We start from the raw sequence: 23,508 nt of genomic DNA on the forward strand, positions 1-23,508 counted from the left end.
ATAAAAGAAAATAGTGGGGTGGTGGCTAACAGTCATTCAGCTCTCCCCCGCACACTAAAAAATCTTATCCCATGGCAAGCAAGAGGACATTTGATTATTTTTGGTTTTTGTTTTACATTTTGGCCATGAGAGCTTGGTAACTCTCAAAATCGTCTCACTTGGAATGGTGAAGGCTGCACTTTTTTTTTACTTTGGGAAGCTGCCATGTAGAAAAATCCACAAGACCTAGACACATCTGAAAACTAAACATCTAGTTGATTCCAGGGTGGTGTGCTTCACATGCACCCCGCACCATTTCCTTACCCAAAATGCCCTGCAAACCTGCAACTTTGCTGGAAAGCACACGTTTTTCCCACATTATTGTGATAGAACCTTCCGGAATCTGCAGGAATCCACAAAATTCCTACCACCCAGCATTGTCTCATCTATACAAAAATTTCTGCTGCTCTTGTCAGCCTAAAAATGTTTTTTTTCAAACCCACTTTAGTTCCCCCTCAATTTCGACGTGTTTTTGGCTCTTCCCTGTCACAAATACTTGGCTCACCCACAGAAGTGAGGTACCATTTTTATTGGGAGACTTCGGGGAACGCTGGGTAGAAGGAAATTTGTGGCTCCTTTCAGATTCCAGAACTTTCTGTCACCGAAATGTGAGGAATGTGAGGTTTGCAAAGGATTCTGGGTGAGAGCCCGACAAGTCACCCCATCTTGGATTCCCCTAGGTATCTAGTTTTAAAAATGCACAGGTTTGGTAGGTTTCCCTAGGTGGTGGCTGCGCTAGAGTCCAAAATCCACAGGTAGGCACTTTGCAAAAAACACCTCTGTTTTCTTTGAGAAAATATGATGTGTCCACTTTGTGTTTTGGGGCATTTCCTGTCGCGGGCACTAGGCCTACCAACACAAGTAACGTACCATTTTTATCGGGAGACTTGGGGGAATGCTGGGTGGAAGGAAATGTGTGGCTCCTCTCAGATTCCAGAACTTTCTGTCACCGAAATGTGAGGAAAAAGTGTTTTTTTAGCCACATTTTGAGGTTCGCAAAGGATTCTGGGTAACAGAACCTGGTGAGAGCCCCACGGGTCACCCCGTCTTGGATTCTCCTAGGTCTCTAGTTTAAAAAAATGCACAGGTTTGGTAGGTTTCCTAGGTGGCGGCTGAACTAGAGGCCAAAATCCACAGGTAGGCACTTTGCAAAAAACACCTCCGTTTTCTTGGTGAATGTGATGTGTCCACGTTGTGTTTTGGGGCTTTTCCTGTTGCGGGCGCTAGGCCTACCACCACAAGTGAGGTACCATTTTTATCGGGAGACCATGTGGAACACTGGGTGGAAGGAAATGTGTGGCTCCTCTCAGATTCCAGAACTTTCTGCCACCGAAATGTGAGGCAAAAGTGTTTTTTTAGCCACATTTTGAGGTTTGCAAAGGATTCTGGGTAACAGAACCTGGTGAGAGCCTCACAAGTCACCCCGTCTTGGATTTGCAAAGGTCTCTAGTTTTAAAAAATGCACAGGTGTGGTAGGTTTCCCTAGGTGGCGGCTGAGCTAGAGGCCAAAATCCACAGGTAGGCACTTTGCAAAAAACACCTCTGTTTTCTTTGAGAAAATGTGATGTGTCCACTTTATGTTTTGGAGCATTTCCTGTCACGGGCACTAGGCCTACCTACACAAGGGAGATACCATTTTTATCGGAAGACTTGGGGGAACGCTGGGTAGGAGGAATTTTGTGGCTCCTCTCAGATTCCAGAACTTTCTGTCACCGAAATGTGACGAAAAAGTGATTTTTTAGCCACATTTTGAGGTTTGCAAATGATTCTGGGTAGCAGAACCTGGTGAGAGCCCCACAAGTCACCCCGTCTTGGATTCCCCTAGGTCTCTAGTTTTCAAAAATGCACAGGTTTGGTAGGTTTCCCTAGGTGGCGGCTCAGCTAGAGGCCAAAATCCACAGATAGGCACTTTGCAAAAAGCACCTCTGTTTTCTTTGAGAAAATGTGATGTGTCCACTTTGTGTTTTGCAGCATTTCCTGTCGCGGGCACTAGGCCTACCCACACAAGTGAGGTACCATTTCTATCGGGAGACTTGGGGGAACATAGAATAGCAAAACAAGTATTATTGCCCCTTGTATTTCTCTAAATTTTTTCCTTCCAAATATAAGACAGTGTGTAAAAAAGACGTCTATTTGAGAAATGCCCTGTAATTCACATGCTAGTATGGGCACCCCAGAATTCAGAGATGTGCAGATAACCACTGCTCCTCAACACCTTATCTTGTTCCCGTTTTGGAAATATAAAGGTTTTCTTGATACATATTTTTGACTCTTTATATTTCAGCAAATGAATTGCTGTATACCCGGTATAGAATGAAAACTCACTGCAAGGTGCAGCTCATTTATTGGCTCTGGGTACATAGGGTTCTTGATGAACCTACAAGCCCTATATATATCAGACGTAACAGTATATTGCTTTAAAAAATCTGACATTGCAGGAAAAAGTTACATAGTAAAACGTAGAGAAAAATGCCTTTTTTTTTTACCTCATTTTCAATATTTCTGTATTTCAGTTGTTATTTTCTGTAGGAAACCCTTGTAGGATCTACACAAATTACCCATTGCTGAATTCAGAATTTTGTCTACTTTTTGAAAATGTTTAGGTTTCTGGGATCCAGCATTGGTTTCACACCCATTTCTGTCACTGACTGGAAGGAGGCTGAAAGCACAAAAAATCGTAAAAATGGGGTTTGTCCCAGTAAAATGCCAAAATTGTGTTGAAAAATTGGGTTTTCTGATTCAAGTCTGCCTGTTCCTGAAAGTTGGGAAGCTGGTGAATTTAGCACTGTAAACCCTTTGTTGATGCCAATTTCAGGAAAAAAACCACAAACCTTCTGCAGCCCTTTTTTCCATTTTTGTTTTTAAAAGACAACATTTTCACTGTATTTTGGCTGATTTCTTGGTCTCCCTCAGGGGAACCCACAAAGTCTGGGTATCTCTAGAATCCCTAGGATGTTGGAAAAAAAGGATGCAAATTTGGCGTGGTAGCTTATGTGGACAAAAAGTTATGAGGGCCTAAGCGCGCCCTTCCCAAAATAGCCAAAAAAAGGCCTGGCACCTGAGGGGGAAAAGGCCTGGCAGCAAAGGGGTTAAAGCCTTGAAAAATGTCATCTTTTCGACCTTTTTGTTATTCAAAATCAAATCAGGAAGTGACTTTTAATCCCAGAATTCTCTTCACCCACTTTCTCAACCAATTGCCTCTCACGGAGGGCTGCCAATCCTTGCTTGACCCTTCTCACTAACTGACCTATCCCAGCACGGCTCCAATGACATCACATTCAGACGTACTGCAGCTGACAAAGTCTTGCGGCTTGTCCTACTAAACCCTTGATTCACACAAAACTAACGCAAGATTTGAGAGCACTAAACCCAAAATCAAAAACCAAATCTGCTGGTTTACTACAGGAAAGGTAACACAATCGCTTCAAAAACTTTACAGATTTATCACTGACGTGGTTTCGCTCTAACAGCTACTCCTTATTTCTCATTCCCCCTGATTTGCAAGCAAAATTTGACCCTCAAATTTTACTCTCAACTTATCAGTGGGTCTGCCCTGGTGCACATAGGACTTGCCAGATCTCAGTTGAAATTCTCTTTCACTCACTTTGGCTCACACTATGACTTGTCGACCACACCCGATCGACCTATTAAACCAGACACATTACAACATAATACCAAGTGTCTCATACACTTTTCAATATACTCCGGAGTCTTAGACCACGCAGGGTCCGTACATCAACAATCATGTGGACAATATATTAGCACGAAGTGCCACATGCATGTGAAGTTTGACGACTTCCCTACTCTCACACTGCTGAGTACGCACACGCCTTCTACAACTTCATTTGGAGTACGCAAACTCCCTAAACCCTCACAAATATCACAATTCACCTGCAATTTGCATAAGCCGTGCAAGTTCAAAACCTACTGTATTCACTCTATCACTAGAATGCCAAGAACATCCTCAAACAACCATTGGCAGGTTCCAAGATTCTGGGAAGTCATTTTAGGTCTTAGGGAAAATGTACCCCTGTCATTTCTGGGAACACCTGTTATTTCTTGTTCAGAATCTCTAAGACCAAATATTCTGCTACCTCTCTCTGGGCATCCATGGTGGGCTCTTACGGAGACAAACAATCTGTCTCTGCTACCACGTCTGTTAGCGCGTCTGACCTTAATAAGTAAACTTACAAGGGGACGTGAAGAGGTTGATGAACCTTTTGACTTCCATTTAAGATGTTCCCACCGAGATCCAGTACAGGCAGACCAATAATCAATAATCAATCAGTAACAGCAATAATCAATTGGAGTCAGTAATTGTCACACACGCCATGACCTTTCAGTCATGAATAACCACAACTTTTAGTGAAAGTTAGAATATTTATTTCCCTATATTAACAATGCTAATGTCATGTTAGATAATCTAAAAATCAAATGATGAACATACAGAAACACAACTAGCTGCCCAAAGCGACAAAAGAAACGCAGTCTAATCAAAGCTTGAACCACTACACATTCTAAAGTTACAGTGCAAATTAATAACAGGAACAATTGTGCAAACGATATCACGTACATTTAAATTCAGCAAAGAAAAGACATCAAACGTTATTCTCTTAGCAGACTTTATTAGTAAGGAATCCTATCTAACACCAGATTAGCATCAGCATGTTGGTCTTCATGCAAAACAATTTAATATACCCAAATTTGGAAAACATCTAACTATGGCTCTATCAAAATAGTGCGGTTGGCACCTAGAAAGAAAAAGAAAACAGACTTAAGAAGCACATCAATAACAATATACCTCTCCTCTAATGGATTGGCAAGCTAAGATGGTCTTCCTCATCAGGACATCAGCTTGGTCAGCAAGGCATCAGGATTCAGCATCAAAGTTCAGAGAAGGTAAAGTCTTTAAGCAGTAAATTTAAGCACGTCTCTTGTCAAGATGGAAAATGGGCAAGAATGGGCTGTCTTCTCCCTGTGCAGTCTGGCTAAGTTAGATTCCCTAAAACGACTTCCCAAGTCCCTATTGGTCAAGGGAATGCATGTTAACACTTTGTCCAATAAAACTAAAATATAAAATCTGTAATTTCTACTAGTACACAGTTCAAATGTTGCTGATTGGCTTCTCTTGTAATGTCCTCATCATCCAGCTCATCAGTTAACAATATTGTTGCAGCTTATGCTCCAGTCAGTGTCTTCATTGTTCTCCTCCTGAGAAAGTCAGTCCTACATACATGACAATCGTATTGTTACATTTAGAAAGAATAGCATTTTCTAGCAAGTGGTTCTCATGAGAAAGATTTTTAGCTATGAACAAATTTTGAACAGCACAGTGGAAAATCACAGTTTAAGTCTTTGAACAGCCATTTATTAATCAGGTTAGAAATACAGCTTGACATGAGGCTGTGCATCTAGACCAAGACCTCCGCTAAGTTAAGGCCTATAATTAATAAAGCTAATACATAATGCATAACCCTCAATATGATATATTATTACATTAATAAAACATAAGCTCCATATTTCATATTAATAAGCCTTTAATAATTATACTTCATGAACATTGGTGGCCACTCATCGTTATCACATTTTCAAATGTGTGCATTATTTTTCTCTTGGTTAATACATTTTACACGCAAATCCATTATTCAGAATACATGAATACTCATTAATATTTTTATTAAAACATCTGCTTGAGCACTAGCATGTCCATTTGAGTAATGTAGGGTGCCTGATCTCATTCCACACCCTTTGCAGAGGCTTTTCACCACTGAGCATGTGACCATGTCTTCTTAACCCCTTCTGTGCCGAGTACGTAATGGTTATGTCCTGCGGCACAGTGCTGCTGTGCCCAGGACGTAACCATTACGTCCTGGGCCCCCAGCCCAGAGGGAGCGCTAGCGCTCCCTCTGTGAGGTTCACCCCCACCCCCCGAAGTCAGGGATGGAAGGGGAAGCCCTTCCACCCCCGACCCCCCCACCCCCGTGACGTAAGCGTGCGCGCGCGCTGACAATCACAATGCCTCCTCCTTCTGCAAAGCATTTCTCTTCCGATCACGGGGAGGAGGCAGAGAGGCTTCAAAGGGAAGGAAATGTATTTCCTTCCCTTTGAAGTCTCTCTCTGCATTTTGGCAGCCGGATTGTAAAGCAATCTGGCTGTCAAAACACCCACTAGACACCAGGGATGTCTTTTTTATTTATGAAACAGACAAAAGGGAGCGACCCCTTGGGAAAGGGTCGTTCCCAGGGGGGGGCATTTTTTTTTAAGGCCTTTTTTGCCGATCGGGGCAGAAACCTCTAGGCACCAGGGATAAATTTATTTATTTTTTTGTTTAGTTTTTTTTTTTTGATGTGGGGAGCGACCCCTTAGGCAAGGGTCACTCCCCTAGGGGGCAAATTATATTTAGGCCATTTATGCCCCCCTTGGGGGCAGATCAGCCTATTTTTATTAGGCCGATCTGCCCCCACGGGGGCAGAAACCACTAGGCACCAGGGATTTTTGTTGTTGTTGTGTTTTACAGATGGGGAGCGACCCCTTAGGCAAGGGTCGCTCCCCTGGAGGGGCAAATTGTATTTAGGCCATTTCTGCCCGCTTTGGGGGCAGATCGGCCGATTTTAGGTCAATCTGCCCCCAAGGGGGGCAGAAACCACTAGGAACCAGGGATCTTTTTTTTGCGCCGTCAAGCAAGGGGAGCAACCTTGTAGGCAAGGGTCGCTCCTCAGGGGTGGGGGGACAAATTTATTTTAGGCCATTTCTGCCCCCCCTGGGGGCAGATAGGCCTATTGGTATTAGGCTGATCTGCCCCCAGGGGGGACAGAAACCTCTAAGCACCAGGGCAAATTTTGTTTTTTTGTTTTTTGTTTGTTTGTTTGTTTTTTTAGCGATGGGGAGCGACCCATTAGGCAAGGGTTGCTCCCCTGGGGGGCAAATTGTATTTAGACCATTTCTGCCCCCCTTGGGGGCAGATTGGCCGATTGTAGGTCAATCTGCCCCCAAGGGGGGCAGAAACCACTAGGCACCAGGGATCTTTTTTTTGCGCCGTCACGCAAGGGGAGCGACCTTGTAGGCAAGGGTCGCTCCCCGGGGAGGGGGTGGTGGGCAAATTTATTTTAGGCCATTTCTGCCCCCCCTGGCGGCAGATCGGCCTATTGGTATTGGCAGAAACCTCTAGGCGCCAGGGCAAATTGTTTTTTTGTGTTTTTTTTTGTTGTTTGTTTGGTTTTTTAGAGATGGGGAGCGACCCATTAGGCAAGGGAGACTTGGGGGAACGATGGGTGGAAGGAAATTTGTGGCTCCTCTCAGATTCCAGAACTTTCTGTCACCGAAATGTGAGGAAAATTTGTTTTTTTAGCCAAATTTTGAGGTTTGCAAAGGATTCTGGGTAACAGAACCTGGTCAGAGCCCCACAAGTCACCCCATCTTGGATTCCCCTAGGTCTCTAGTTTTCAAAACTGCACAGGTTTGGTAGGTTTCCCTAGGTGCCGGCTGAACTAGAGGCCAAAATCTACAGGTAGGCACTTTGCAAAAAACACCTCTGTTTTTTTTCAAAAAATGTGATGTGTCCACGTTGTGTTTTGGGGCGTTTCCTGTCACAGGCGCTAGGCCTACCGACACAAGTGAGGTATCATTTTTATCGGGAGACTTGTGGGAACGCTGGGTGGAAGGAAATTTGTGGCTCCTCTCAGATTCCAGAACTTTCTGTCACCGAAATGTGAGGAAAATGTGTTTTTTTAGCCAAATTTTGAGGTTTGCAAAGGATTCTGGGTAACAGAACCTGGTCAGAGCCCCACAAGTCACCCCATCTTGGATTACCCTAGGTCTCTAGTTTTAAAAAATGCACAGGTTGGGTAGGTTTCCCTAGGTGCCGGCTGAGCTAGAGGCCAAAATCTACAGGTAGGCACTTTGCAAAAAACACCTCTGTTTTCTTTAAAAAAATGTGATGTGTCCACGTTGTGTTTTGGGGCGTTTCCTGTTGCGGGCGCTAGGCCTACCCACACAAGTGAGGTATCATTTTTATCGGGAGACTTGGGGGAACGCTGGGTAGAAGGAAATTTGTGGCTCCTCTCAGATTCCAGAACTTTCTGTCACCGAAATGTGAGGAAAAAGTGTTTTTTTAGCCAAATTTTGAGGTTTGCAAAGGATTCTGGGTAACAGCACCTGGTCAGAGCCCCACAAGTCACCCCATCTTGGATTTCCCTAGGTCTCTAGTTTTCAAAAATGCATAGGTTTGATAGGTTTCCCTAGGTGCCGGCTGAGCTAGAGGCCAAAATCTACAGGTAGGCACTTTGCAAAAAACACCTCTGTTTTCTTTTAAAAAATGTGATGTGTCCACGTTGCGTTTTGGGGTGTTTCCTGTCACGGTCGTTAGGCCTACCCACACAAGTGAGGTATCATTTTTATCGGGAGACTTGGGGAACATAGATTAGCAAAACAAGTTTTATTGCCCCTTGTCTTTCTCTACATTTTTTCCTTCCAAATATAAGAGAGTGTGTAAAAAAGACATCTATTTGAGAAATGCCCTGTAATTCACATGCTAGTATGGTCACCCCGGAATTCAGAGATGTGCAAATAACCACGGCTCCTCAACACCTTATCTTGTGCCCTTTTTGGAAATACAAAGGTTTTCTTGATAGCTATTTTTCACTCTTTATATTTCAGCAAATGAATTGATGTAATACCCAGTATAGAATGAAAACGCACTGCAGGATGCAGCTCATTTATTGGCTCTGGGTACCTAGGGTTCTTGATGAACCTACAAGCCCTATATATCCCCGCAACCAGAGGAGTCCAGCAGACATAACGGTATATTGCTTTCGAAAATCTGACATTGCAGGAAAAAGTTACTGAGTAAAACGTAGAGAAAAATTGATGTTTTTTTCACCTCAATTTCAATATTTTTCTTTTTCAGTTTTTATTTTCTGTAGGAAACCCTTGTAGGATCTACACAAATTACCCCTTGCTGAATTCAGAATTTTGTCTACTTTTCAGAAATGTTACAGTTTCTGGGATCCAGCATTGGTTTCATGCCCATTACTGTCACTGACTGGAAGGAGGCTGAAAGCACAAAAAATCGAAAAAATGGGGTATGTCCCAGTAAAATGCCAAAATTGTGTTGAAAAATTGGGTTTTCTGATTCAAGTCTGCCTGTTCCTGAAAGTTGGGAAGCTGGTGATTTTAGCACCGCAAACCCTTTGTTGATGCCATTTTCAGGGAAAAAAACACAAGCCTTCTTCTGCAGCCCCTTTTTCCCATTTTTTTGAAAAAAACGCAATTTTCACTGTATTTTGGCTAATTTCTTGGCCTCCTTCTGGGGAACCCACAAAGTCTGGGTACCTCTAGAATCCCTAGGATGTTGGAAAAAAAGGACGCAAATTTGGCGTGGGTAGCTTATGTGAACTAAAAGTTATGAGGGCCTAAGCACGAACTGCACCAAATAGCTAAAAAAAGGCTCGGCACAGGAGGGGGAAAAGGCCTGGCAGCGAAGGGGTTAAGGGTAGCATGTCTTTGTCAGCCTTAGGCGTTATGGGACACAGTTGGTACACAAGTAAGATTAACCCCTTAAATGCGGGCGACGGCCACTGGCTGACGCCCGCACTACCTCCCTGGTGCGGGTCACGACCAGTGGCCTACACCAGGGAGGGTGTTAATAAATCCTCGGGTGCAATTTTATTCTTTTAACTTTTCCCGGGAGACACAGAAGCTTCCGTGTCTCCCCCCACCCGCCCCTTTGTGACGTCAGCGCGCCGTGAGGCGCGCTGACGTTACAAAGTTGTTTTCCCCATCGAAGCAGGAAGCACAGCTTATGTTGTAGGGTTTCCCTGGGGGCCATTTTGGCCCCCAAGGAAACCATACAACAACTAAAAAAAATAGATCTATATATAGATCTATATATATATATATATCTATGTAGATAGATATATCTATGTACATGGATATATCTATAGATATATCTATGTACATGGATATATCTATAGATATATCTATGTACATGGATATATCTATAGATATATCTATGTAGATAGATATATATATATATAGAGGTAGATCTATATATATCAATCAAAGAGATTTATAAAGCGCGCTACTCACCCGTGAGGGTCTGAAGGCGCTGGAGGGGCGGGGGGAGGGAAAGGGGCTGGGAGGTTCACTGTTCGAAAAGCCAGGTTTTGAGGCCCTTCCTGAAAAGAAGTAGGTTTTGGGTCTTGCGAAGGTGGGTTGTGAGGGCGTTCCAGGTTTTGGGTGCAAGGTAGGAGAAGGATCTACCCCCAGTGGTGGTGTGTTTGATGCGGGGGACAGAGGCGCGAGAGAGGTCAGCTGAGCGGACCTTTCGTGTGGGAGTGTGGAAGGTGGCTCTCGTTGAGGTAGGCAGGGCCTGTGTTGTGGAGTGATTTGTGTGCGAGGATGAGGATCTTGAAGGTGATCCTTTTGTCAATGGGGAGCCAGTGGAGGGATTTGAGGTGTGGAGAGATGTGTTTGTGTCGGGGGAGGTCGAGGATGAGTCGTGCTGCTGAGTTCTGGATGCGTGTAGTTTGCGCTTGAGTTTAAGAGTGGTGCCGGCGTAGAGGGCGTTTCCGTAATCAAGCCTGCTGCTGATGAGTGCGTGAGTGACAGTTTTCTGGTCTCTGTGGGGATCCATTTGAATGTTTTTCAGTATACGGAGTGTGTTGAAGCATGAGGAGGTGAGAGCGTTGATTTGTTGGGTCATCGAGAGGGAGGAGTCTAGGATGATGCTGAGGTTGCGTGCGTGGTTGGCGGGGGTGGGTGCAGGGCCTAGCGTGGTGGGCCACCATGAGGGGTCCCAGGTGTTTTTGTGTGGACCAAAGAGGATTATTTTGGTTTTGCTTGAGTTGAGTTTCAGGTGGTTGGCTGTCATATATATATATCACTTTTGTCAATATGTGTGTGGTTTCCCTGGGGGGAAAAGGGTCCGACTTGTCTAGTGGCAGTTTTAGTGCCATAAAGAAGCGCGGAAGGTTTATATGCCTACTGCAAAGAGCAAATCTGTATTTTATGTAAATAGCTGAGTACATTAGTAAAGTCAGCCATTACCTGCGCTATAATACAAATGAAATGTATGTGCGGGGTGGAGGGCGGCTATGGAGAGATGAAGGGCACTTTTGCTGGGTGGTAATGAGGGAATCCGAGGAGGAGGGAGTGGGAGCACCAATAATGATTGTTGGACTGGGCGCAGGAGGTGCTAAAGACTGTGACGAATGGTATGTGACAAGGTGTTTTTTGAATGTCTTGAAAGTACGTGCTGATTGAGGGAAGAAGCGCAGGTAAGGTGGCCTCTACTGTTGCACGTATCTCACACACACCATCGATTTTGTGACTGTCTACGTAGGCTAGTGTTTTAGAGCAACAGTTTAGCCAATGGCAGAGATGGCATCTTGATGGATGACTGCTGCCTGCACTCGGGTTACAGAGGACCGCTCTGACATAGGATCAGAGACTGAGACATCAGATACTGAGACAGCATCTGAGGGATAGGACAATGGCGCAGACTCTGGGAGTGATTTTTCAGTCAGAGGAGTTCCATTCGATAACTCCTCTTCCAGTACATTATGAGGGAGGGGATGAGGACAGTCCTGCTGTCCCTTCGCAAGCTGTTTGTGCAACTGGGTAATAGTGGGTTAGCCCAACCCAGAGAGCAGGTGAATGCGGCAGCAAGCAGAGAGAGAGAGAGAGAGTGCTCTCTTGGGAGCTCCCCAATTTAGTTCAGCCCCAAATTCCACCACCCAAATCATATTGTGGAGACATCAAAATTATCTATGGCAAAACAAACTGGTTTTGTAAGGCAGGCACCTGTGTTTTTGGTCCTGGATTCGGCGGCCATATAGAGAAACACACTAAACCCAAACATTTCTGGAAAATAGACATTCGGGGGAGTCCACAGAGGTGTGACTTGTGTGGATTCCCCAAAGTTTTCTTTCCCAGAATACCCTGCAAAGCTGAAATGTTGAAAAAAAACTCAATTTTTCTCGCATTTCTGTCACACAAACTACAGGAATATGCTGGGATCCACAACATTCCTACCTCCCAGTGACTCCTCACCTGTCCTGATGAAAACACTACCCCACTTGAGTGCCTACACCTAGTGCCTGTGTCAGGAATGGATCACCCCAGGGTCAACAGCTGCCTCAAGTAAGGACCAACATTGACCGTTGTGTGATCTATTCCTGTCGCGGGCACCAGGCCTAACCACACAAGTGAGGTATCATATTTATCGGGAGACTTGGGGGAACGCTGGGTGGAAGGAAATTTGTGGCTCCTCTCAGATTCCAGAACTTTCTGTCACCGAAATGTGAGGAAAACGTGTTATTTTAGCCACATTTTGAGGTTTGCAAAGGATTCTGGGTAACAGAACCTGGTCAGAGCCCCACAAGTCACCTCATCTTGGATTCCCCTGGGTTTCTAGTCTTCAAAAATGTGCTGGTTTGCTAGGTTTCCCCAGGTGCCGGCTGAGCTAGAGGCCAAAATCCACAGGTAGGCACTGTTTTCTATGAAAAAATGTGATGTGTCCACGTTGTGTTTTGGGGCATTTCCTGTCGCGGGCGCTAGGCCTACCCACACAAGTGAGGTATCATTTTTATCAGGAGACTTGGGGGAACGCTGGGTGGAAGGAAATTTGTGGCTCCTTTCAGATTCCAGAACTTTCTGTCACCGAAATGTGAGGAAAACTTGTTTTTTTAGCCACTTTTTGAGGTTTGCAAAGGATTCTGGGTAACAGAATCTGGTCAGAGCCCCACGAGTCACCCCATCGTGGATTCCCCTAAGTCTCTAGTTTTCAAAAATGCACAGGTTTGGTAGGTTTCCCTATGTGCCGGCTGAGCTAGAGGCCAAAATCTACAGGTAGGCCCTTTGCAAAAAAACAGCTCTGTATTTTGTCAAAAAATGGGATGTGTCCACGTTGTGTTTTGGGGCATTTCCTGTCGCGAGCGCTAGGCCTACCCACACAAGTGAGGTATAATTTTTATCGGGAGACTTGGGGGAACGCTGGGTGGAAGGTAATTCGTGGCTCCCCTCAGATTCCAGAACTTTCTGTCACTGAAATGTGAGGAAAACTTGTTTTTTTAGCCACTTTTTGAGGTTTGCAAAGGATTCTGGGTAACAGAACCTGGTCAGAGCCCCACGAGTCACCCCATCTTGGATTCCCCTAGGTCTCTAGTTTTCAAAAATGCACAGGTTTGGTAGGTTTCCCTATGTGCCGGCTGAGCTAGAGGCCAAAATCTACAGGTAGGCACTTTGCAAAAAACAGCTCTGTATTTTGTCAAAAAAAGGGATGTGTCCACGTTGTGTTTTGGGGCATTTCCTGTTGCGGGCACTAGGCCTATCCACACAAGTGAGGTATCATTTTTATCAGGAGACTTGGGGGAACATAGAATAGCAAAACACGTGTTATTGCCCCTTATCTTTCTCTACATTTTTTCCTTCCAAATATAAGAGAGTGTGTAAAAAAGACGTCTATTTGAGAAATGCCCTGCAATTCACATGCTAGTATGGGCACCTCGGAATTCAGAGATGTGCAAATAACCACTGCTCCTCAAAATCTTATCTTGATCCCATTTTGGAAATGCAAAGGTTTTCTTGATACCTCTTTTTCACTCTTCATATTTCAGCAAATGAATTGCTGTATACCCAGTATAGAATGAAAACCAACTGCAGGGTGCAGCTCATTTATTGGCTCTGGGTACAGCAGACAAAACGGTATATTGCTTTCAGAAATCTGACATCGCAGGAAAAAGTTACAGAGTAAAACATTAAGAAAAATGGCTGTTGTTTTCAGCTCAATTTCAATATTTTTTTAATTCAGCTGTTATTTTCTGTAGGAAAACCTTGTAGGATCTACACAAATGACCCCTTGCTGAATTCAGAATTTTGTCTAGTTTTCAGAAATGTTTAGCTTTCCGGGATCCAGCATTGGTTTCACACCCATTCCTGTCACTAACTGGAAGGAGGTTGAAAGCACCAAAAATAGTAAAAATGGGGTATGTCCCAGTAAAATGCCAAATTTGTGTTGGAAAATGTGGTTTTCTGATTCAAGTCTGCCCGTTCCTGAAAGGTGGGAAGATAGTGATTTCAGCACCAGAAACCCTTTGTTGATGGCATTTTCAGGGAAAAAACCACAAGCCTTCTTCGGCAGCCCTTTTTTCCCATTTTTTTGGAAAAAACGAAATTTTCACTGTATTTTGTCTATTTTCTTTTTCTCCTCCAGGGGAAACCACAAACTCTGGGTACCATTAGAATCCCTAGGATGTTGGAAAAAAAGGACGCAAATTTGGTGTGTATAGCTTATGTGGACAAAAAGTTATGAAGGCCTAAGCGCGATCTACCCCAAATAGCCAAAAAAGGGCTCAGCACTGGGGGGGAAAAGGCCCAGCAGCTAAGAGGTTAAGGATGACAATCTTTTGAGTGGTGGTGGAAGGAGATGTTTATTTTGGGTAGGTCTTATGTTGGTTTACCTCTAATGAAATGTTGACATTGCTGCACTCAATCACCTCATTCTTCTGTGTCATTGTTATTGCGTTTATAATCAGCTTGTAACCCCCTTGTTTTCTCCTCGTTCCTTTAGATAATGTGAAGGAACCCAGAAGTTCATCGGATGTCCAATGTTTTCTCCAGTGCCTCTGCGTTTTGGGGTGGAATGGATTTGTCTTTGGTAGCGGTTGGTCATGTTTTGTCAAAAACTCATTGCTCATGTTTTTACTTTGGACATAGTATCTGATTATTGAGTACTGCTTCAATAAAAGAGCACTGCTCTCGGCGATAACAAACAGAGCAAAGGAGCACACCATTAAACTACTTCTACAGTGTACGACACTTCTTGCCTTGTCTGTGTGTTATATCCTAGAGCCCCTGATACCTTGTTAAAGCTTTTTACTTTATGTTCCTGTTTCATTTCTCAAACAGAGGAACATTTGCTTTCAAGTTACTGCCTTTTCAGTCACTCCTCAATTGTGTAACGTATTTTGTTTATGGCTCTCAATACACGTTTTCTTTTACAAAGTATGCTAAGTGCCACAAAATTATTTTGTGCCATTTGTTGTCAGTTCTAGCTTGTTTCCGAGTAGCCCTCGAAAATTCAGTTCACAGCGGTGTAGGATCTTCACAGGCCATATCAGTAAGTAAAACATCCTGCTACTGCCAGACTTGACCCCTGGGACGTCATTTTATCTACCAGTTCTTAAGCTATCTAATCTTACAGGGGTAGCCCTCCTCAAGCTCTCCACTTCAGTCCCCAATGAAAAGGGACGATATGGTAATAAGCCTCGCTCGAGAATAAAAATTGAAATAATCACTTATGAATTTTCCGTCAGTTGACAGCTTTATTAATCTCTGCGGCTGCTGTCATTTGATAAAGAACAGCATATCGTAAAACCTCTGCAAATTACCTAATTAGACATTCTGCAACTGCAGCTCTGCCGTATAATGGGCAGTAATCAGGTTAAAAAACAATATAATTCCTCTTGGAAAGGAGAAGCTTTTGAAGAATGCCCCCATTCAGCGCGGTAAAGCCTCAACGGAGGGCGGAAGCTGTGATTTATAACCAGGACCGGATTCTGGCTTGGACTGCTAACTGGCATCATAAGAACGGCACGGATAACACTCCAACATGTGTCTGATTGTTCCATAAAAATCAATGGCATCTCGTTAATATGTACGTTTTGTCTTAAAGGCTAGTGCTATATTAGGGCAGCTGTGCCACACTTTGAGGGTGCAGGAGGGTACAAAATGGCATCTTCCCTAGGAAAGTGAGAGCGCCCAAACGACGTGTAAATTGAAGTGGTGGGAAATAACCGCAGACACTTGTGATCCTGCAATAAATTGTCTCCTAATTCACTGTGGCGTCTGTGCACATTTGTTGCTTACAAAGGCAGATCTGACTACCTTGCGGGTTTGAGGCGTCTGCATTAAAAAATGGTTTTCAGCTCATGGCTGTGTGCAAAGTTTGTAGTAATGGCGTGATGTACGTTGCCCTGTGCAACTGGAGCTTCTCAGATATTTAGCACTTTCCTATAGGTACATCACAAAGGTATGGCAATTTTCTCTGGAACTCTAAGTGAAGGCACACGCGAGGCCGGGGGGGGCAAATCTTTCTTTAACCCTATTTACTTATATTAATGTATAACATGTTAGCATGGATTTTCACAAGGTAGAGGAATTGGCACAGTAAGAGTGATTGCTAGCCTCTAGTTATTTCCAGCAACTATGTTTCAAGTGACATGAATGTAGTGGCATCAAATTCCAACCTAAAAAGCTAATTTCCTTTTAAAAATAGCCTGTGTTTTGGAAACAGTGACTCCAAAGATGACTGTAACAGAAAAGATGCAAATTGAAACTGTTTTTTATGAGGACCTAGCCTGTTGGTCTACATTCTTCAGTCCAATTCAGCAATTTAGCCAGCCAAATGACTCTTTTTATTCTTTTTGAAGCTATGCCAAAACAGAAAGGCAATCTTTGCATGTTGAGAGGGAGATGTTGCTCTACAACATAACAATACAGCTAAGAAATAAGTAAGGTCCACGGTAAGCTTAGGTAAAAAGATACAAACATAATATGATCAATTGAACCAAAAGTGAATAAAAGTAAAGATACATGGAAACACATCCACTGTGGAAGTTATGGGGGAGAACTTAAAAATTAAGTTTATTGGATGAGTTCACATAAAGAAACATACAGAAATATTTTCAGCATTCCCACCAGAGAGATGTTGCAGAACTAGGCATCCAATGTGACTGAAATTTGACACTCGACGGATGGTTTGATTAGATACGAGGGGAAGGCTTGTTCCAGGAAAGGATTTCACATTCCCAGTTATAATAATGTTTTCATACAAAAATATGTCTGGCAAGCGGAACCTGAAATCTCTGTACAGGGAAAAATTTCAGTTAGTCAGACATCTGGCTGACCAGGCATGTGGTCAAGAATACCTTAGCTAAAAGATCGCTGTTACGACTTACATGATCTTGTGGTGCAGTTTCATTTAACCCAAATCGACATGTAGTGCAAAAGGGGGTGGTTTGTCAACAAGCAGTCCACTCAGTTATAAGTAGCCACGAAGTTCAGTTCCTCTCCTTTCTTGACCATTGTGTATGTTCTCTGTGAAGCCTGAGGGAGCAGATAGAGCAAGACAATCAGGGGCTTTTTAGCCAGAGATATATAACGGGTGTATATCTCAGCTATGAATATGCATCTTATTAGAGGACTTTAGTTGGAATATTCACACGGTGTGGATCTCAGCTATGAATATGCATCTTATTAGAGGACTTTAGTTGGAATATTCACACACTATCTAATGAGTCAAACGTTCACATGTAAACAATGCATATCTATTCGGATTCCAACACTGCCAACAAGATAACTGGCAAAAGAGAAATGTTGGAGCTGAGTTGTACTCTCACCACAATTTTGATAGCCAACTGCTCAGGAGGGCAGGCTGCCATGCATTAACGCTGAAAACTTATAAGAATGAAGGTCTCATTTACTAGGCCTTGCTGCGCCATCCGGCGCCACCAGAAATGCACCGTACCTACAGGATAAAACACATTTGTGTCCTCTCCTCTTGTGCTCCTGCAGAGAATTCTGCCATGCTTCAAGGCAGGCACACTTGCACCAATGTGCAAGGATGCCTGCGTTGTGGGGATGATTGCTTTTATGCAGGAAGGGATATCTTCCAGCACAAAAACAATTATAAGAGGTGTTTACCTCTTTGTATGTGTGCTGCATAATAGAAAGAGGAAAAAAACGGGGAGAAATAAAGATTTTTCTCCCCGTTTCTCCCTGTTTTTTACGCCACCTCAGGGGTGACTCTTAGGTCACCCCTGAGGTGGCGTAGGAATCTGATGCATTCCCAGACTTGTAAATCTGGGAATGGGGCAGGTTCCTTCGGGTTCCATGGGTGTTGCATGGGAACACCCCAAGCAACCCCCTTGGACTGGCCTCTTATGCACTGTTATTCATGAAAGTGGTCCATATTTACAATGGCATGAAAATGAAAAGCAACGCAAGGTGGCTTTGTGCGACCTTGTAAATGTGGGGTGGCATACTGCACCACAGGAGCATAAAAAAATGACGCTCTGGTGGCACAGTGTGTCTTGCTAGGGCCTAAGGGGCATATTTATACTCTGTTTGCGCCAGATTTGCATCATTTTTTTTTACCCAAATCCGACACAAACTTACCTCCATATTTATATTTTGGCGCTAGAACCATCTAGCACCAAATTTTTGGAGTTTGAGTCTTTTTTTTTACTGTGGAAACCTATCTTGCATCAATGAGATGCAAGGTAGGCGTTCCAGGGCAAAAAATTAATCTAAGGCCTTTGCGCCTTATTTATACTCCCGTGCAAAAATGAGGCACAGGAGGGGGAGGGCCTTTAAAAAATGACTCTAGACCAGTTTAGAGTCATTTTATAACGCCTGGGTCCAGCCAGGCGTTAAGGGACCTGTGGGATCATTAACATAGTCTCGGACCATGGAAGCAGTCTATGGGTGCCCTTCCCTGCCCCCAGGGCCAGCCCCTGCCACCCTCGCCCACCCCTGGAGGACACCCAGGGATGGGGGAGACCCATCTACGGTAAGTAGAGGTAAGTATTTTTTTTTATTTTGAAAGTGGCATAGGGGTGGCTAACTTGGGCTCCCCTACATGCCATTGTGCCCAATGGCCATGCCCAGGGGACAGAAGTCCCCTGCGCATGGCCATTGGGCAGGGGGGCATGACTCCTGTCTTTGCTAAGACAGGAGTCATTTCCATGGGGGTTGTGCGTCAAAAAATGACGCTAGTCAGGTTTGAGTCAATATTTTTGACTCTACCCTGACTTGCACCATTCTTTGACGCACAACCCCCAGTCTTCCCTACGCCTCTTTTTGACGCTGACCAGGCAGCAGTGCTGGCTAATGTCATTCCATAAATAAGGTGCCCAGCTTGCGCGTTGGAATGGCGCTAGCCGGCAGTAAACTTTTTGTCGCAAATCTGCGCTAGCGCTGATTTGCGTCAAAAAGTATAAATATTGGCCTTAGTTTTTTATATTTTTGATAGATCTCATTAACAGTCATTGACAGCATAGTTCCCTGACAGAGTAAAGATAGGCCAACAGTAGCAGGCGATGGGCAGTACAAGTTGAGATGAGGTATATGCTACTGGGGTATATTTGGTAGACATCAACTTAAAGAGAAAAGCTTAGACATCCAGAGTTGCAAACTGAAAATTAGTAGGGGGAAATGCACAAAGCAGACAGATTTTTTTAGAAAGGCAGGCTTCAGAGGTTAGTGGCAAAATTACTACTTCAATATCCATTAATGTTATGTTATATTGATTTGCATAGTGCACTAATCACCCAAGAAGGTATCCAGGAGCTTGGGCAGGTTTGTAGGTTTGTGTTCCCCATGGTGCTTGAACAAAAAGCCAGTTCTTCAGTTTCTTGCAGAACTCAAGAAGTGAGGAGAGGACTCGTGTTGAGGGAGGTCGTTCCATGTCTTGGGTACGATGTAGGAGAATGAGCATCTCCAGTTTTGCGTTTGAGGATGTGTGGAATGTGTGCGAGTGAGAATGACACAGAGTGTAGGTGTCTGGTGGTCTGGTGAAAGTATATGCAGCTGTCCATGTATTCTGGCCCTGTGCTGTGTAGGGATTTGTATGTGTGTGTGAGAAGTTTGAATTGGCTGCACCTGTGAATGGGGAGCCATTTAAGCTTCCTGAGGTGAGGTGCGGTGCGATGTGAGTATGGCATGGGTAGTCGAGTAAGAGTCATAGAGTGGTATTCTGGATGATCGTGAGTCTCTGTAGAAGCTGTGTGGAGATTCTGGCATTGAGAGTGTTGCCGTAGTCCAGCCTGCTGGTGATGAGTGCTTGCGTGATGGTCCGTCTTGTGTTCTGAGGCTGAATATTGAAACATCTTCTCTACTTAAAAAAGTACTGAGTTCCAAATCGAAAAATAATGGTACAACACACAAATTGGTTGGATTTGCAAATAAAGGTAGGTGCATTTTTCATAGGCAAAACTGATTATTTCAGTAGTCTTTATTCTGTCTGCATAACAATCCGCTCTGATGAGTGCAATTAACACCGACCCCCAAAGTTAGACAACCTTGTAGACTTGGGAGAAAGGATCATCATATTCTGAGCCTTGACTCCAACATGATGGAGGAGGGCATAGTAATAGACTACTCAGGTGAAGGAGGCAACGTGGCACTTCTTCTAATAAACATATACCTCAATGTGCAGGGCCTGAACAAATTGGAAAGAAAAGAAAATGTGATAGCTCGATTGGAAGACATTGTGTGAACATCTCTCTTTAGACACAGACATAACAGCCATTTTCAAATGACATAGGTTTGGTGTGGACATTGTAAGTAATGGGAAAACTAGGCCAGCAGAAATAAGATTCAGCCACTTCCTCCAAACCCACAACCTTACCTCAGCAGCGATAATAGCAAGAAACAACCAGCCATATGCATCTTGAGCTCATTCCTTTAATGACAGCACAATGATTGATTACATCTTCCAGAGCCCAAACCTAAAAAAACTTTGATAGGGTTCATGATGACCCAGCATGAAGTAAGGTACCATGCAATGCTTAAAGCTGACTTTAACCTTAATGGAAGACCCCAAGATCATAAAACATCCATTAACTACACAAAAGGAGTTGAAGAACACTCACTGGTGAGAAGGATCAAATTGAACTCTTGCAATGGAGTCAAAATAGAGGACTGGAAGAGCAGATGGGAAGGATGGTTGACAGATATGGACCTAAAAGACATTATTAGCAACTGGGCTGCCTGGATTATGGATGTATGATTTACCTTACTGGGAAAGGTAATAGGAACAAAGCAAACAGGCCTGACAAACAAAATACTGCTTTTGTTACAACCGCAAGCTAAAGGATTGTACCCATAAGCTAAGGTGGGCCCCACAAGGCCACCAAGGATTAGAAGCCACTGCTTCATGGAGAAAGTTAAAAGAGGCAAAACAGGAGCATAAAACACTTAGCTGGATTTTAAAACAAAAACATCATGAAACAGAATGGAATAGAAAATATGATTTTAACAGAAAAAACAGCAGCAATTTTGGAAATACATACACAAGTTGGAAAGTGAAAAAACTGAAATGCACAATTAATTGGTCTTGAAAGTATGGCTAACCCTTGTAGAGAACATGTACCCTGAGAAATCAGGAAAGCTGCTAACTGGAAAAAATCTTGACAGACTTTTAACAACGGCCAGTGACAATGGCACACACCATCCAAACAAGGATTCAACACTGCTGGACAAGCAGTCACTAATGAAAACAGTAAACAACATAAAAACAAAAGGGGTCTGGGTCCTAATGGACACCCAGGAGGAATGCTTAGGGAGGACCCAATGTTTTGAGATGGGATACTCTCACCACTGTCCTCAGCATGTAGACTGGACACAGACGTTCCTGATTCCTGCAGTGGGTTGTTGCTCCACCCAATATTCAAGAAAGGCCATATTACCGTTCCAAAAATGACAGATTAGGGCCCGTATTTATACTCCGTTTGCGCCGAATTAGCGTCGGTTTTTTCGACGCAAATTCGGCGCAAAACTAACGCCATATTTATACTTTGGCGTTAGACGCGTCTAGCGCCAAAGTATGAAGAAAGAGCGTCATTTTTTAGCGTGAACGCCTTCCTTGCGTTAATGAGATGCAAGGAAGGCGTTCCCGTCTAAAAAAATGACGGCGACGCAAATGCGTCGTATTTATACTCCCGGGCAAAAATCACGCCCGGGAGGTGGCGGGTCAAAAAAACCCGCATTTGCGCCTGAATTTAACGCCTGGGTCAGGGTAGGCGTTAAGGGACCTGTGGGCTCAGAATGAGCCCACAGGTGCCCTCCCCTGCCCCCAGGGACCCCCCCTGCCACCCCTGCCCACCCCAGGAGGACACCCAAGGATGGAGGGACCCATCCCAGTGAAGTACAGGTAAGTTCAGGTAAGTATAATTTTTTTTATATTTTTATTTTTTTGGTGGCATAGGGGGGCCTTATTTGTGCCCCCCTACATGCCACTATGCCCAATGACCATGCCCAGGGGACACAAGTCCCCTGGGCATGGCCATTGGGCAAGGGGGCATGACTCCTGTCTTTACTAAGACAGGAGTCATGAAATGGCGTCTGGGTGTCGAAAAAATGGCGCAAATCGGGTTAAGACGATTTTTTAGCGTCAACCTGACTTGCGCCATTTTAAGACGCCCTAACGTCATTTTTTCACAACGCCGGAGCTGCCTGGTCTACGTGTTTTTTTTCCACGCACACCAGGCAGCGCCGGTCTGATTGCGCCGTCTAACGCCATTCCATAAATACGGCGCCCGCATGGCGCTTCAGAATGGCGTTAGACGGCGCAAAATTTTTTGACGCTAAACTGCGTTAGCGCAGTTTAGCGTCAAAAAGTATAAATATGGGCCTAAATGTCCTCCTAGATATCGACGGGAAGTCATGCCCAAATACATACTCAAATACACTATTAACTAAAGTAAAGAAATGGATTGAGTAAGAAGAGATACTTCCCTTCCACTAAACTGGATTTCACAAGAGAGGCTCAACTATTGATAACTTTGTTGCCCTAGCCGAGATTGTACAGCAAGCCAGTGCCAAAAACAACATGCCCATGTTCGCCTGCTTTGTAGACTACTCAGCTGCTTTTGATGGGGTAGTGCACAACAATCCTTGGAGGAAGCTCTAAAGCTGGAAAATTCCAGACAGCCTCCTGAACGCCATTATTTACCTCTAGAGCAGGACATGGGTGCAAGAAAAACTTGCAAGGGACACAGTATCCTCAAAATAATACAGAGATCAGGGTTTAATACAAGGATGCATCCTTGCCCCAATGCTTTTTAAATTACATATGTCAGATCTGGGCAAGGCATAGCAAAAAGCTGATTTAATAGGGCTAGCCGTGGGCTCCACTCTGCCAGTGTAGTTTGCTGAGTTTTGCCACTCCGTACTCTGCTTGCAGCGTAGATTTTGGCAAAAACTCCGCTGGCCACTGCATGGCAGATTTTACTGCTCGGTCATGTGACAGACATCACCCTGCAATGGGGGACCTCGGCTGGTTTAGCGGCAGATGGCCTTTGCTGTCACTCATGGCACCTGTAGAGCTCCACTGTGCATTTGTAAATGGCCAGGGAAGGCCAGGCTTGCATCAGCTGGGTCTCTCTCTTTCCCCCCTCCTTCCCTCTCAGTGCTCCTTCTATGAGTGCGGCCTCACAGGAAATCTGGGCCCTGGTGCGAGGTGTGCACAACAAACTGAAACTAGTAGACCTTATGTCGGGCAGAACTGTCTGCAGGAACAGAGATCCTGTGGGAAGATGACATCTCTCACAGGCCACCATGTCCTCTTGCTCGCAACTTGGATTAGCTGCTAAAGCAGCACGGTTGATATAGCTCAGTCTCCGTGACTCTGGTACTTCAGGGGTGTAAAGGAGGGATTCGGGAAGGTGGACATCAGATGTTATGATG

The 23,508-nt window shown here is 44.2% G+C and overlaps 1 long non-coding RNA gene across 1 annotated transcript in view; it reads left to right on the top strand.

Annotated features, from left to right (window-relative positions):
• Positions 1–15,375, top strand: part of LOC138288287 (uncharacterized) — a 144,542-nt gene extending 129,167 nt beyond the window's left edge. Inside the window, exon 4 of the long non-coding RNA XR_011202366.1 lies at positions 14,609–15,375. This is a non-coding gene — a long non-coding RNA (uncharacterized lncRNA). The remainder of the gene's footprint in view (positions 1–14,608) is intronic.
• Positions 15,376–23,508: the final 8,133 nt, after the last annotated feature.

Source organism: Pleurodeles waltl, chromosome 4_1 (assembly GCF_031143425.1).
Source record: "Pleurodeles waltl isolate 20211129_DDA chromosome 4_1, aPleWal1.hap1.20221129, whole genome shotgun sequence".
In the NCBI taxonomy this organism is placed as follows: Eukaryota; Metazoa; Chordata; class Amphibia; order Caudata; family Salamandridae; genus Pleurodeles; species Pleurodeles waltl.